The sequence below is a fragment of the Octopus sinensis genome, linkage group LG3, assembly GCF_006345805.1.
Source record: "Octopus sinensis linkage group LG3, ASM634580v1, whole genome shotgun sequence".
NCBI classification, from domain to species: Eukaryota; Metazoa; Mollusca; class Cephalopoda; order Octopoda; family Octopodidae; genus Octopus; species Octopus sinensis.
The window spans coordinates 79,033,671-79,051,344 of NC_042999.1; positions in this window are offsets into that span (position 1 = coordinate 79,033,671).

Consider the following 17,674-nt stretch of genomic DNA (forward strand, 5'->3'; position numbering starts at 1 on the left):
ACATTCATATCATATTGTAAGATACTCCAGTTCCCTCCTGGTTGCGAAGGCCTTCATCATTTTGATGATGATCTGTAGAGGAATCACGAATAAGGACGTGATGACAAAAGTTCCCACCAAGCTGTGTAAGAAGAACTTTGAGACAAGCGAACGATCTGCAGATTGGATGCAAGTTGTTTCCAACGCATTACCAAAAAATGCGTACAACAATCGCATTGGAGGCAATACTCTGTACCATAACTCTCATCCGTCATCGCAGCAAAAGAGATCTTTCTGAGGATTCTACAGAAGAGGATGGAACGGACCGCAGAAGAATTGCTAATGCTAGTGCAGGCCAGTTTTCGTAAAAGAACAGGCGCTCAAAAGACCACATTTTTAATATCAGGTTCCTTGTGAAAAAAGCCCTTAGCATTAGATTCCGTTATACTCAGCTCGGAGTTCTCCATTATAGATAGTAAACCAAAAGTTCAGGAAGACAATTCTGAAATAAAAATTAATCGAACACGAGTAATAATTATCATTTGAGCCGGACTAGATGCCTTGAGTATCTAATTTTTCTGTTCCCTAGGTAATAATCGATAAAATGTCTACAAAAAATATGTATGACCAATAAATATTTGAAAGACTGTCTTTCCTTCGACTAGAAATAGCAGCCCGATACCCCTGAGATTACATTCTACCGTATTAAAAAAATGTAGCTTTAAATATATGGTGCTCACCAAACAAAAAGATGAAAAAAGCACAGCTGCAACTTCTCTGATCATGGTCCCTTCAATCAAGACTAATCTATAACAGTTACGAACGACTAACAAGGGAATAATGACTCGGTTGTTATTCATTTTTGAATATTACCTTCATTTGTATCTTAAACTAGGAAAGACATACTAGCAAAAGCAAAGCTATGACTGAATAAAATATAGAAAAATAGACGTAAAAAAATGCGGAAGGCTTATGATCGTATTTGCTCAGAGAAGGCTGGCCTTGGGCTAAAGAAAAATATCTACAACGACAGCAACATCAATATAGCATCGACGAACAAAACCAAGATAAATTGATTTTTGTGACTGTCTAATCTAAAGAAATCCCCGAGAAACAATACTGAAGGAAAACCAGAATTGCAATAAAGACTTCAATTCCTCGATAGCCCCGAAGCTGCAAGCGCGAGCTGTTATTAAAGTGAAATGGCTGCAGAATGGTCATATCGCATGTTCGGATCACTGGAATCGTACCAAGATATCGGAATGCTTGTACTCTTTCTTTTGTTTGATTTTAGCTTATTTGGAACCACACATGATCAACTGCACTAGCGACCACATTCACACTCAACTTCCTTTCGTTTTATTTACCGCACACCTCCTATCGGCACACATGCAACATACTTTCTCTCTCTAACGTGCCAAACTATTTTTCTACTCACTTCCAAACGCATACACTTTTCTGGACGACTTCAAGCATACTTTATCGAACGAAATAAGGCTCTCTATTTACCTCGCTTTCTTTTTCTCTCTCTCTTTTAAACCCTATCTATAAATATCTCTCTTTACCATGTTATTACTCTTTCATCTCACGTTAACAATATACATACATATTTACACACATATACAGTAATGACCCTGAAACTATCATCTCTCCACCAATCATTCTCTGTCTCTCTCCCTCTGTTTATATGAGCCGTGTGTGCGCGCGTGTGCATTTCCTTACTACTCAATTGTGAACATAGACAAACGTAGAGGAAAAAAAAAACCCACACGGAGTCTCTCTTTCTACCTCGCTCACTATTTCTCTGTCTCTGTGTATCTCTCTGTCTCTCTCTGTCTCTCTCTCTCTCTCTCACACACACACATACACACACTCACACAGGCGCAGAAACACAGAAATGCACACGCACGATTCATACTTTTACCCTCTTTGCATATCGCACTTTACGCTTCATACAACCGCACGCACACACACACACACTCACACCACACTTTCATTCACTCTCACACACAAAATCTCACACATACACACACTCTGGTTGTCAGTCTCCTTGCCTCTCTCTCTCTCTCTTTCTCTCTCTTCACCCTCCTCTCTCTCTCTCTCTCTCTGTCCATCGCATGCAAAATTCTACCTCTCTCTCTCTATCTCTCTCTCATATGAAATGTCTCCTTAACTTCTCTCCTCTAATTTCCTCACTCTTTTAGCCAACCTCATACTACTGCCTTCTCCCCCTCTCTCACTTCAGGTTTTTTTTGAGTTTTCCGTTTCCCTCACATACGTTCATCTGGTCACAAGCGCTTGCACACTCACACACACACACACAAAATCAAACACAAACACACTTGGGTGCCCGATCATTCTCTTACTACAGCTCACCCGTGATTCTCTAAAGTGTTCCCTTCAACCGGCAAAAACCTTCTGACAATATTTCAAGTTTCAATATTTCGCTTTCAAATACGCACACACGCACACACACACACACACACACACACACACACACACACACACACACACACACACACACACACACTCACACACACACACACACACACACACACGCACACACGTACATACTGGCACACACAAACACACAGACACATGCCTACATTAGTACATACTCAAACACACAGATTTACATAAATACCTAGGTATACACATAAACCTATCTATCTATCTATCTGGGCGGTAGTGGCACCGCGGTACTTTTTCACAAGAGCCTGGATCTCGAAGTCAAGACGATATTCGTAGACAAGGAGGGTAGACTGATCGTTCTGGATGTTGACGGCAACAATGGGTGCGCTTTTCGACTCGTATCAGTCTACGCACCGCCCTTAACAGGTCGGGCGGATTTCTTTCGACGTCTAGAAGTATTCTTGGGAACGTCTCGTCCTTTACTCTTAGTGGGGGATTGGAATGCTACCTTGGACACGCATGTAGACTACGTGGGTAGAGACAGAAACAGAAGGGGATGCAAATGCCTCAGAGACCTGCTCAGACGATTCCAACTGTCTGACAGGTACCGACTCGACAACCCCAATGCACCAACGTGGACATGGAGCAACCGCAGTGGGTCGTCGAGATCGTATCTAGATAGGATACTGTGTAGGACAGTAGACAAGGATAACTTAGGATGTCCACAATTCCACACAGTCAGCTACACGGATCACAAATTGGTGACGTGTACGCTAGACTTAGATAAGGCACATAGACAGGGTCCTGGGTACTGGAAACTGAACGCATCATTTCCCGTCCACAACAAGTTTTCAGAGACCGGATTAGCACACTAGTAAAGAGGGCTTTGACGGGAGCCATCATCAACAACAAATGGTGGTTTGCCCTCAAGAGAGCAGTAAAAGCAGACAGAAGCGATTAGTACAGCAAAGCACTAGCCATAGATAGAAATAGAGTAGAGGGTGAGCTAGTTAAGAAGCTAGAAGAGGCAATTAGAAGCGGCATCGCATCCGACGTTTTGGCGGCGAGGTTGGCCCTCGACCAACACTTCAACGCCAAACACGAAGGATGTGCTGTCAGAGCTAGGATGCGTGCTCCTAAGGAACGAAGGTGTTGGAGCCGCGAGAGAGGCCCGGGTGGCAGAGGCGCAACAGGGCAACAAAGCCACCATTCGGTCACTGGTAGATGAACAGGGGCGCGAATTGCTCGAGCCAAGTAAAATGTGTGGGCCTTTCAGCAGCATTTTGCCCGACTGTTCGGGACGAGTGGAGGGCAAGAACGTAGGGTAGACTTCAGTGCCTACCTACATAGCCTGCCACGACTCTCGACAAGAAAGGCAGGGTGCTGCGAAGGTGCCATCACGGCGGCGGAAGTGCGGGAAGCGATGGCAGAATGCTCGAGGGACAAATCACCGGGTTTGGATGGTCTACCCTACGAATTTACTATTGTATGCCAGACTGTTGGAGACGTCTTGGCAGCGGTATACTGCAACTGGCAGCAAAACGGGAGCATACCCGGTTTGTGAGTCGAGGAGCTGTAACTCTGCTGAAGAAAGATCCAAACAAGGGAAACATTATAGATAACTTTAGGCCAATCACTCTGCTCAATGCAGACCTGAAAATTTTGACAAAGGTGTTAGCCAGAGGTTGGCGCTTGTCATGGAGAAACTGGTCGACAACGCACAAACGTGCGCCGTGCCGGGCCGGAGCATCCATGACAACTTCCATCTGATGCGCTACATCATAGACAGGGTAGTTAACGAACCTGGCATGGGTGGGGCCCTGATCAACTTGGATCAATCGAAAGCCTTTGATAGGTAGACCATCGATACTTGGAGGCAGTCCTGAGAGCGGCTGGTTTCGGTCCCGTCTTCCGCGGCTGGATAGCTGCCTTGTACAGAGGCATCCGTTCGGTAATTCGCGTAAATGGACATCTATCGAGACCCTTCGACATTGCACGTTCGGTCCGTCAGGGATGCCCCCTCTCGCGCGTTCTATACGTATTGACTCTTGAGCCACTACTGCGGAACTGGCGACTCTGAGGGGCATCCCGCGAGAATTAGGATGCGGGACGAGCGTGTCTGCATACGCGGACGACGTCACCGTCATAGTGTCAAGCCACGAGCACATCGAGGGGTCGGCGAGACACTGAAAGACTACGAAGCGGTGACAGGAGCAAAAATCAACCGGGAAAAGTCAGTGGGCTTGCGGCTCGGCACCTGGAGAAGCAAGCCCATGCCGTCCACCAGTACCTCCGTCGTGGGACGCTGGACAGACGGCCCGGTTGAGTTGCTCGGGGTCTGGTTCGGTCCGGACCTCCAAATGGAGAAGAACTGGAACGAGATAACGAGTAGGGTGGTCACTCTCGCCCGCAATGGGCCGAGAGGAAACTGTCCCTAAAAGGTCGGGCGGAGGTGATGAACGCGTACATCGCGTCCATCATCTACTACCGCCTGACCGTCGTACCTTGTCCCGACCCACCATCACCAAACTAGAACGCATCTCTTCCGCTTCTAGTGGAAAGGTTGCGTCCCGATGGTCAGGCGATCCATTTGCTGTCAACAACCCGTTAAAAGGAGGGCTGGGCATGCCGTGGTTGATGATGCGCAGACACGCGCTGAGACTGCGACATCTCCGGCTCTATGTAGACGACGGTGAACAGGTGTGGTCGCCGTTTGTGAGGCACGCATTCCCGCAACTCGTCTCCATGACCGAACTACAGTCGTGGATCAAAAAAGGCCGAAGAAGGGCGATTGGCACCGCGAGTGTCCGCTTGCTCTCAAGCAACTCTGCCGTCCCGGGTCGACCTTGTGTGACTTCAACACAACCAAAGCATCTATAGGGTTAGTGGAGGGGAGGTACGACGACGAGCTCGGGGCAAACCTGGGCGTCGACGAGGAATACCTGACCCGCCTGTTTTCAAACGACTTTCGGCCGGGACCTATGGACAACTTCCAGAGATCCCTGGCCTGGCGGTGCTACCGAGAAGCGCTACCCGTTCGGGATAAGCTCTATAGGCATGCTCGAGAAACACGGGCCGACCTGCCCGAGATGCGGGCAGAGCGACGAAACCGCTCTGCACGCAATCGTGCAGTGTCCAGCAATTTCCCACCTGTGGGTATGTCGAACGACTGCTGTCACGTGTGGGACGTGTCGGTTTATCAGCCCGTCTATCGTTAATATCGTCACGCCTCCTTCCTTCAAACGGGAAGGAAGAGCTATTTTTATCATACTTGTGGCTATGGCAAAAGAATGTATCTGGTGGACGCGTCTGAAAGGATTAGAGACAAACACTTTCCTCTCTGGTCAATCTCTCATCAACTTCTTCAAGTATCACTTGAAGAAAAAAAGTGAGATAGAGAGGCAAGTTTTGGTCTAGTGAATGTTTTAAAAAAAGATGGGTGAATGTAGCAAGGATGGCACGTATGAATGACGAAGCCACATTGACTATGATTCTATGAACCGTAAAAATTAATACAGAGAGTTGCTTATTTGCAAAAAAAAAAAAGAAATATAACATGTGACTTCATTGACCGAGGTTACCGTGGTCTTTTCCGTAGGCTTTTCTTTCCACGGGTAAACCTCACCTGTCCTCCCCTTTACACTTCATATTGACATTTCTGTGATAACGATCCCTATTGATCAATTTTTTTTCCTCTCCCCCTTTTTTTTTAACCCCCCCTTTTTTTGTCCTCTTTCTCTCCTTTTACGATCCCTTTTGATCGACCCCCCCTTTTTTATTTTATTTTATTTTTTATTTTATTATTTATTTATTTATTTATTTATTTTTTTTTCAAACCTTCAAAAGAAAAGCTCTACCTTGTAATTTGTTCTATCTGTGTGCAGCCCGTGTGGCTAATAAAGAAACATATCTATCTATCTATCTATCTATCTATCTAATCTATCTATCTATCTATCTATCTATCTATCTATCTAAGTAATACTAAGCATAAAGGGTTTAGCAACGAATTGCCTTACACATACCGAATTTAGAAAAGCAGTCAAAGAGTTTGCTATTACTTCTACTAAAGGGAGATCTCAGTAAAAACAGCATTGGAAGGCAGACACAAACAGTAAGAGAGAATGAATTGACGGCAATCTATCATACAATTTTAAGTTATCTACGGACGCACGTTTCGAAATCAAGTTTTTAGGAAAGCATAAGAATTAAGTATTAAATAATTCTACCTGACCAAAACTTCTTTTCTCTTCAGCGTAGAATACTAAAATCATAAATGATTATATATTGAATTTTGAGATACTAGAAGGCACAACCATATTTTATCTCAGTAGATGACCACAGCATCTTGTTTTGGCTACACGCGGGTGGGAAGGGGCTGGTGACACAATCTTTTCATTCACACTTTGAGTTTGGTGATACTAGTTGCGGATTCTAGCTCGCTCTGATACTGAGTTGAGTTGGTGCCTTCTAGTATCTCAAAATTCAATATATAATCATTTATGATTATAGTATTCTACGCTGAAGAGAAAAGAAGTTTTGGTAAGGTAGAATTATTTAATACTTAATTCTTATGCTTCCTAAAAACTTGATTTCGAAACGTGCGTCCGTAGATAACTTAAAATGTATGATAGATTGCCGTCAATTCATTCTCTCTTACCTGTTTGTGTCTGCCTTCCAATTGCTGTTTTTACTGAGATCTCCCTTTTTGTAGAAGTAATAGCTATAACTCTTTGACTGCTATTTCTAAATTCGGTATGTGGTAAGGCAATACGTTGCTAAACCCCTTTATTGCTTAGTATTACTTAAATTTTCCTCGAATGAGGCTTTTACATGCCGAAGACTACTTGGTGTAATTGATAATTATTTCCAAATTAATTAATTTCACCCTCATTATCTAGCTATCTATCTATTATCTATCTATCTATCTATCTATCTATCTATCTATCTATCTATCTATCTATCTATCTATTATCTATCTATCTATCTAGTATCTGTCTTCTGTCTATCTGCCTATCTATCTATCTATCTAATCTATCTATCTATCTATCTATCTATCTCTCTATCCATATATCTATCTATCTTTCTCTCTCTCTCTCCTCTCGATATATATTATAATATTATATAGATATATATTATATATATACACCTACATACATATACATACATATATATATGTATATATATGTGCATAGTATTGTATATGTAATATATGTTTATTACATATTTATATATATGTATATATGTATATATATATATATATAATAGATATTTATATGCATACGCACTCAAACATGCGTACACATACATTTATAACACACTCATTCATATATCCATGCACATACATATTAATACACTACACACACACACATGCACACACACACACACACACACACACACACACACACACACACATATACACACACACACAATTACATTCTCAGGGAAGACATAACGTGAAAAATTAGATTTCTCTAATCAAAACAGATGGCGCTTCTGTATCAAAAACTCACGATTAATCACCGTCACCTTCCACAAGAGACTGTTGTTTCCTGTGCTGCTGTTGTTGTTGTTGTTGTTGATGTTGTTGTTGTTTTATTGGCGGGAGGGGTGGCAGTTGTTGTGACGATGGTACTTTCATTTATCTTTACATCTCCATTTTCTTGTTGTTGTTGTTGTTCTTCTTCTTCTCCTCCTCCTTCTTCTTCTTTTCCTCCTCCTCCTTCTCCCCGTCTTCTTCTTCTTTTTCTTCTTCTTCTCCTTCTTCTTCTTCTTATCGTCTTCGTTTTCTTCTTCTTCGTTTTCTCCTTCTTTAATCTTTCTCTTTTTGACTCCTTCCTTCCTGTACATCTTATTTCCCTTTCTTCTCTTCTTCTTCTTCTTCTCATTCTCCTTTCTTCTTCTTCTTCTTCCTCCTCTTCTTCCTTTTTCTTCTTCGTCTTATTTCTTTCTTTTTCTTCTCCTTCTCCTCTCTCTTATTCCTTCGTCTTCTTCTTCTTTCTTCTTCTTCATCTTCTCCTTCTTCACTTTCTCCTTCTTCTTTTCTCCTTCTTCTTCTTCTTCTCCTTCTTCCTTTCTTTTCCTTATCTCATCTACTCCAATTTTCTTCCTCCTCCTTCTGCTCCTCCTCCCTTCGTCCACCTCTCCCCTTTCTCCATCATGCTTCTGTAGTCTATCTGGTTTTCCAGTTCCTTCTGTTTACGCCTTTTCGTGTCCCTTTCTTTTTTTCTTTCTTTTTCTCTTTCGTTTTCATTTGTTTCTTCTACTTTATCCATCATGCGAAACCCTACTACTACTACTACTACTACTACTACTACTACTACTACTGCTGCTGCTGCTGCTGCTGCTACTGCTACTGATGCTTCTGTTGCTGCTGTTACTACTAATACTACTACTTCTACTACTACTAATACTACTGCTGCTACTACAACTACTACTACAACAACAACTACTACTACTACTACTACTACTACTACTGCTGCTGCTGCTGCTGCTACTGCTACTACTACAACTACTACTACTACTACTACTACTACTACTACTATACTACTACTACCCGAGCCACCACCACCACCACCACCACCCCACCACTACTACTACTACTACTACTAGTGTAATGTTGCTGCAGTAGAGCAGTAGCAATGGAAGCAGCAGTAGCAGTCTCAGTAGCAGCAGTCATAGCAGTAGTAGTGGTAGTGGTAGTAGTAGTTGTCCATTATTTATTCATATAGTTTCCCTCGTCTGTTATGTCATTTGTTTTTTTATCTATCTCTTTATTACACTGAATGTATGTGTGTGTATGTGCATCTTTGTGTGCGTGATTGATTTCTTGTAAGTGCGTGAGTGTGTATGTGTCTATATGTGCGCATGCACGCGCGTGTGTGTATGTGCGTGTGCGTATGCAAACGTCTGTGTGAGTATGCGTGCATTTGTGTGTTTTCATGTTCGTTGAGTTATACACAGGATGTGTGTGCGCGTGTATGTGTGTGCATATGTATGTAATTGTATGTATATATGTTAGTAGCGTTTTGTGGTAGCATACTGAATGCGTGTGTGTGTGTGTATGTGTGCTAGAGTATATGTAGCTCTATATAGACGGGTGTAGAAGAATGTATGAGTGCATGTATGCTTGTGTGTATGTATGCATGTATATGCATGTGTGTGCGTGCGCGTATGAATGTTTGTGTGTGTGTGTGTGTCTGTGTGTGCATGCGAGTTGGTTGGTTGCTTTTATGATGTTTTATTGTTTTAGGTCATTTGTAGCTTTCAATTGAAATAGTCATAAATATATTTCAAAATTAAACATCTCTCCTCGACTCCCTCCCCGCTCTCTCTCTCTCTCTCTCTCTCTCTCTCTCTCTCTGTCTTTCTGATACACACTCACATACGCACTTTCGCGTATAAACATGCACATATAAGAAACCACGAGCACAAGCACTCAGAATTCTAAACAGTCACATACATATTAACACATACTGGCTGATCTACACAGACTCAGGCGGTTACAAACTCACAGGCAACAAACGAGGAATTTTACACATATACACAATTTAAGAAAGTATAGATACACACATACTCACACATCACACATCACACACACATAAACAAATAGATACACAACCATGCAATTATACGTACAGTGTAATACACATGGGCATTCTCACAGATGCAGTAAAAATTATACTCATGCATATACATCTTTGAAAGGAGACATGAAAAAAAGACACCCAAAATCTCACATGGATATACTAAATATTTTACATACACATACATACAGACAGCATACATGCAAAGAATGTCAGAGACACACATACATATATGAAAAGGAGTATAAATGTATGTGTACGTATATGTATAAGTGTGGGTAGATATATATCTATATATATATATATATATATATATATATATATAGATATATATATATATATATAATGTGGTGTGTATGTATGTATTATGTTCACGCACAGACACACATTCAAAAACATTGATATTTTTCTACATTTACACATATCAATGCATGCATACGCATACGCACATATATAAAAACATCCTGTAATAAACGCATGCATAAATCATTAAATACATATATTCCTTCAAATATACACATACTTTGTATATAAAAAGCAAGCAAAGAATATTAAGTGTGCGTGTGTGTGTGTGTGTGTGTCTATCTGCATGTGTGTTTGTCTATATATATATATGCATGTATATATATATATATATGCATCAAACAATATTGAGCTAAGAAATATAGCTTGCTGTGTATATGAAAAACCTGTGAAAATATAGGTATATCAAATACCATACAATATATTTTCTCCAACTGAGAACAACTCCACATGGGAAGGAGCGATAATCTTACGAATAAAGAATTCTCCAATGTGGACAGGCCATTAAGGAACTGCACAGCATATTGTCTGATGATAAAAAAAAAAGGTTTTCATGCTTCAATGGACACAATAATTATCCAATCCATTCTCAAGCAGCCAAGGGCCATAAATATATACAAAATAGGTAGAAAACATTTATGGGCAATGAAATTTGCATAAATTAAGAAAAGAAAAAAATATCTAGCTAAGAGAAATAACTCAGAGCGGCCGTTGGCATATATGTCAACAACATAGACAAATATAGTCACATCAAATTCCATATAGTTTCATGCCTCTGATAATACAATATTCGGACGAGCTTGTATATCATGCTTTGTATCATCTGGCAGTCGTTGAGGCTTAACGTAGAACATGATACTCTCTTAGAAAAAGGCTCTTGCTTTGTTTGAATGCGAATTAAAAATGATGGATGTAACTAATTCGACGGGGAAAGGTTAAAGTTCGTGGGACTTTCTGCTTTATCCGGAAAGAGTGGTGTTTTCCTGTTCGATGATAGAAACTTATGCAGATGCATATACTGAATTCTTTATCCAAAACTTCCACTAAATGCTAGCATCTGATTAACTTCCTGTTATAGAAACCCTAAGTTTCGCTTTCGACGCTCTTTGAAGTTCTACTTCTGTCTTTACTAGAGCACATGAAATGTTTATTCACATTGACTTATAAATACAAACACAAAGGCACACTCACATATATGTATGCATGCATGTATATATATGTGCATATTTATATGTATATATAAAGATATATATATACATACATGCATATGAATCTATCTATCTATATATGTGTGTGTATGTATATATATATATATATGTTTTATTTATGTATATATGTATATATATATATATATATGTATGTATCCACTCACCGAAGCATTCACAGTCGCATATACACATCTATAACCCAACTTACACATATTTTGCAGGACATACACATTTATAGGCACATACATGGTAATACCACGCTAGTGTACACATACACACATACAAACATTTGATTTTCCCTCAGTAAATATTAACACTGAACACGCACTAGCCCATATGCACATACACACATGCACACATGCAAACATATTTACACACGAGAACACACAATTCAGTACACAAACATACATACACATACTTCCCAACGCCCTGTTATGATATACCCACATAACTTACTCGAACGCATACACACACATACACTTTTACTCCACCGTAGATTGCGGTGAATTTAGTTTATGTGTTTCGTTGCTGATTCAGAGCAGCAGAATCTCTCATCAAAGATAATTAACTAATTAATTTATGCTGTAGATTACCCACTGTGACACACAGATGGCGCACTCCGCTCGCTGATTAATAACCTCTTAAAGGCGGCACATAAACCCAGGTGTCACCTTATTTCACATCATCTCGTTCTAATGACGGCGAGACAGTTAATAGTACTATGTTGACCACCACAGCAACGGCGAATGGTGTTGGTGGTGGCGATGATGATGATGATGCTGACGATGATGATGATGACGACGACGACGACGACGATGACGACGAAGGCGATAAAGACGACTACGACGACGACGATGATAATGATGTAGATGACAAGGATGACGAGGTAGGAAGGGAGAAGAGGAGGCATAGAAATATGAATGTCTACAATGAATATAATGGTGACAAAGTTGATGATGATAATGATGATGATGATAAGGAAGAGGTGGAGGAGGAGGAGGAGGAAGAGAAGAACGACGACGACGACGACGGCGACGACACAGAAGAGGGTGAGGATGGGGTGACGGGGAGATGGTGACGATGAGCATGATCATGACGACGACGAGGATCATGATGACGACGACGGTGACCACGATGATACTTCTGCTGAGGGCAGGAGTGGAAAGCTCATTTTTGCTTCTGCTGCTGAGGACGGTTCTGTTATAAGTCTTTTTTTTTTTAAATAGTGATAAAAATTGACGATTAAGGAGATAAAATCGATGATGATAATGATAATGATGATGCACATCTTTGATCAAAGGAGGTTTCGAAGCCCAAGTATCCCGTATTTTTGTGCCTGTATGCCCCCAGTATCGTTGTGATGATTGTGTGATACACACAGATTACATAATCATTTCTACTGTAGGCACAAGGCCTGGAATTTGAGGGGAAGGGGATAGTCAGTTACATCGGTACAATAGTACTTGATTAGTACTTAATTTATTGACTCCAAAAGGATGAAAGGTTAAGTAGATCTCGGCGGAATTTGAACTCAGAAACTCAGAGCGGACGAAATGCCGTTCCCGGCGTGCTATCGATCCCCCAATGCACACACACACACACACACACACACACACACACACACAGACAGACACACACACACACACACACCACACACACACACACACGCACGCACGCATACACACACACACACACACGTGCACACACAGGCAAATGCATAGGTCCATATATATATATACATTTCGTTTTGGGATTTGGTTTGCAAGATTCTTTATGTGAGTTCGTGTGTTGAAGCATATCCTGTTGTGTCTGGGGAGAGTCAATTTCTTTTTGTGCCTTATAATTTAACGCACTCTCACCGGTAAAATTATAAGGCACAAAAAGAACATAACTCTTCCAATAACAGTAATTATATATTATATATATATAATATATCTATATATATATATATTATATATATATATATATATATATATATATATTTATACACACGTATTTCTTTTTCTTTTTTTCTTCTTTTTTCAATGATTTGATTGCGGTTATGCTGGGGCGTTATCTGGAAGGGTTTTGGGCGAGCAAATCGATCCCAATAATTCTAATTTCTTTTTCAGCCTGGTAATTATTCTATCGGTCTCTTTGCCGAACCGCTAGGTTACGGGCACGTAAATAACCAACACCGGTTGTCGAGCGGTGGTGGTGGTAGACAAACACTGACATAAAGTCACATACACACACACACACACACACACACACACACCACACACACACACACACACACACACACACACACATATATATATATATATATATATATATATATATGATGAGCTTATTTTAGTTTCCATTTACCAGACTCACAAGGAATGGACGAAAGAAATTGACATATCAGCAATCGCATATCACAAACGCACAGAAACACAGACAGACACTCACACACACACATACATACACATACACACATACAAAAACGTATGTGAGTGTGTGTTTGTATGTTATACACCAGTGAGTGGACAAATGTAAGTGGCACATCGCACATCGCACACACACACACACATACACACACATGCACGCAAGCACAAATACACACACTATTACTCACGTCTGAGTTGTGCGTATAGAGCCTATCTATCTATCTATCTATCTATCTATCTATCTATCTATCTATCTATCTATCTATCTATCTATCTGACGAGGAATACCTGACCCGCCTGTTCGGGACGACTTTCGGGACAGGGCCCATGGACAACTTCCAGACATCCCTTGCCTGGCAGTGCTACCGAGAAGCGCTACCCGTTCGGGATAAGCTCTACAGACACGGCTCGAGAAACACGGGGCCGACCTGCCCGAGATGCAGTCAGAGCGACGAAACCGTTCTGCATGCACTCGTGCAGTGTCCAACAATTTCCGAGCTGTGGGCTTATGACGAACAACTGCTGTCACGTGTCGGACGAGTCGGTTTATCAGCTGAGTCTATCGTCAATATTGTCACGCCTCCTTCCTTGAAACGGGAAGGAAGAGCTATTTTCATCATCCTTGTGACTATGGCGAAAGAATGTATCTGGTGGACGCGTCTGAAAGGATTGGAGACAAACACTTTCCTCTCTGGTCCACCTCTTATCAACTTCTTCAAGTACCACTTGAAAAGGAAAGTGAGAGTAGAGAGGCAAGTTTTGTCTAGCGAACGTTTTAAAAAAAGATGGGTGAATGTAGCAAGGATGGCACGTATGAATGACGAAACCACCTTGAGCATAATCCTATGAACCCAGAAATTGAAAACAGAGGGTTACCCACTTGCAAACAAATGTGGTAACATATAACAATATTGACCAAGGTTACCGTGGTCTTTTTCGTAGGCGTTTCTTCCCACGGATAAACCTTACTTGCTTTCACCTTTACACCATACATCATGACACTGTGATACACGATCCCTATTGATCTTTTTTTCCTCTCCCCATTTTTTCCTCTTTTTTCATTTTTTTTCTTCCTTTTTTCCCCTTTTTTTCTTTTCCTTTTTTCTTTTTTTTCTTTTCCTTTTTTTCTTTTTTCCTTTTTTTTGTTCTTTTTTCCCTTTTACGATCCCTTTTGATCGAAAACCTACGCCACCTTTTTTTTCTCCCCCAAAAGAAAAGCTCTACCTTGTAACTTGTCCCATCTGTGTGCAGCCCTGTGTGGCCAATAAAGAAACTTATCTATCTATCTATCTACTATCTTCTATCTATCTTCTATCTATCTATCTTCATCTATCTATCTATCTATCTATCTATCTGTCCATCTGTCTGTCTATATGTATTTATCGATTTCTGTGTGTGTGTTGTGTGGCTAGGTAGATGGGGGAACAAACGCAGACACCAAGACACACATAGATATATACATACATACTGTACATACATACACTTGTGTGTGCGCGCATGTGTTTGTGCACAATTTTATGGTCTTGTCTAGGAAAATATACATAGATACATACATGCATATATGTATACATACGTCTATGTGCGTGTGTGTGTGTGTGTGTGTGTGTGTGTGTGTGCGTGTGCGCGCGCGCGTGTATGTGTGTGTGCGTGCGTGTGTGTGTGTGTGTGTGCGTGTGTGTGCAATTAGTGCTCATTGATTAAAGAGTACTTTTGGCCTCCTGCTGAACTACAGGCCACGTTAAATGTTGTTTCCGCCATTCATCAGAGTTATTACTTCGACTTAACAATTCTTAACTTGTGTAGTGTAATGAGAAGTTATGTTTACAACCTAAATTGAACACCAAACAGATAACTGTACGTGTACGAATGAAAGTCGTAGACACCCAGACACACACAGAACATAGATAAACAGTCATATCGACAAATATGCATGTTGATGGTGTACAAACACTAATATATTTACGCAGATATAATGAACAAACACATATGTGCAAATATATATGCACAATTATATTTGTGATTTGTATGTATAATAATTCCGTGTACAAGTCTGCGCGTAAAAATATTTGCTCAGTTTACTGAAGCAAATGTTAATAAGGTTTCCATTCTTCTGTCCTCTGCCTCACCTCTATCTCTTTCTCATATAATATCGCCTGCAAGAACTTCTAACTATATCACAGAATCTCTCTCTCTCTCTCTCTCTCATTTTTTTTTAGTTCTTGTTTAATCTTATTTCCCTTTCCAATGTGTGTCCATTGATAAACGTAGATATACTTTCGAATAACAACTATGTGAAGTCGTGGTAGCAATATTATATTGAGCTAATTTCCAGCATTCGTATGTACGAGTGTATTTGCTCTCTATCCATACACATGTGTACTTATGTTCATGTGTTCGTGATGTATGCCTGTATATACGTGTATGTATGTCATTATTCAGTTTATTTCAATATTTCTTGCCAATAACCTAGACCCAAGAACCTTGCATTGGAATTTCAACATCAACAACACGGTATATTTTGTATATATGTATGTATATGTGTGTATGTATCTATGTGTGTCTATATACATACATACACACACGTACATAAATATATAGGTATATATATATATATATATATATATATATATATATATATATATATATATTATATATATATATATATATATATGTGTGTGTGGTGTGTGTGTGTGTATATAATATATATGTATATATATATGTAATATGTGTATATATATATATATAAACTCTCAGCCCTTGAGTCATTCTGTTGTTTCTGCTAAATGTACGTGTGTGCGCACGTGCGAGTTGGTGTTCATTAGTATACACAAAATAGACGCGCATAAAGAATATGCGGGCGAACACACAAGCTTATACACACACACACTCTCGAATATATACCAATTACCCATATGTGCATTTAGGTATGGATGCATTTAAGCATGCATACATGCATGTTTGTAAATAAGTATGTGAGTGCCTATGTGTGCATGTGGATGTAGGTATGGGTTTATGTGCCGTATTTGTAATGACCAATAGAATAATTTGGCCAAGCAGTTAATTTGACCTGGTGTTATGAAATGTTCTTTTGTAACTTTATCGTAACTTTGCTATTTCATTGGCAAATACACGTTACAAGACTCACTCATAAGGGGTGATAAATTTCAGAATTCTTGTAAAAATTAACAAAATTAGAGAAATAAGAACAAAAGTAACAATTACCAAAAATAATTATCAAAAAGAATAATAATTAGTAAAGAGGATAATTATAATTATTTTTGGTAATTATTATATTTGCTTCAAGAATTGCGACTCCAAGCGTGCCATAATTATCTCTTCATATGAAGAATATTTGCTCTTTGCTGGGAAATACCGCTCCTAACTTATCGAATGAAATAGTAAGGTTTCAACGCCAGAAAATTTCATTACGTATCTCAAGGTGCCTTTTCAACGACAGTGCAAATGAAAAATTAAGTAACTGAATGTCATACGTTTTCGATCAGACACACACAAACGCACACACGCACACACACACACATACACACACACACGCACGCGCGCACACACACACACACACATGTATGTATGTTCACTTCTATCTTTAATTATTTGAAGTCTTCCTGTAAGGAAGGTGCAGTCTAACGAGATACAAAGCTCTGTCATTGGAATGTAGTTAGCAAAAGTACATTTTGAACGTGAGAAAGTCTTACATATTTTTACTGTTCCGCTTACAGGTTGCTTTTGTAACGTACACCTTCGCTGGTTGATTTCTTTTGGA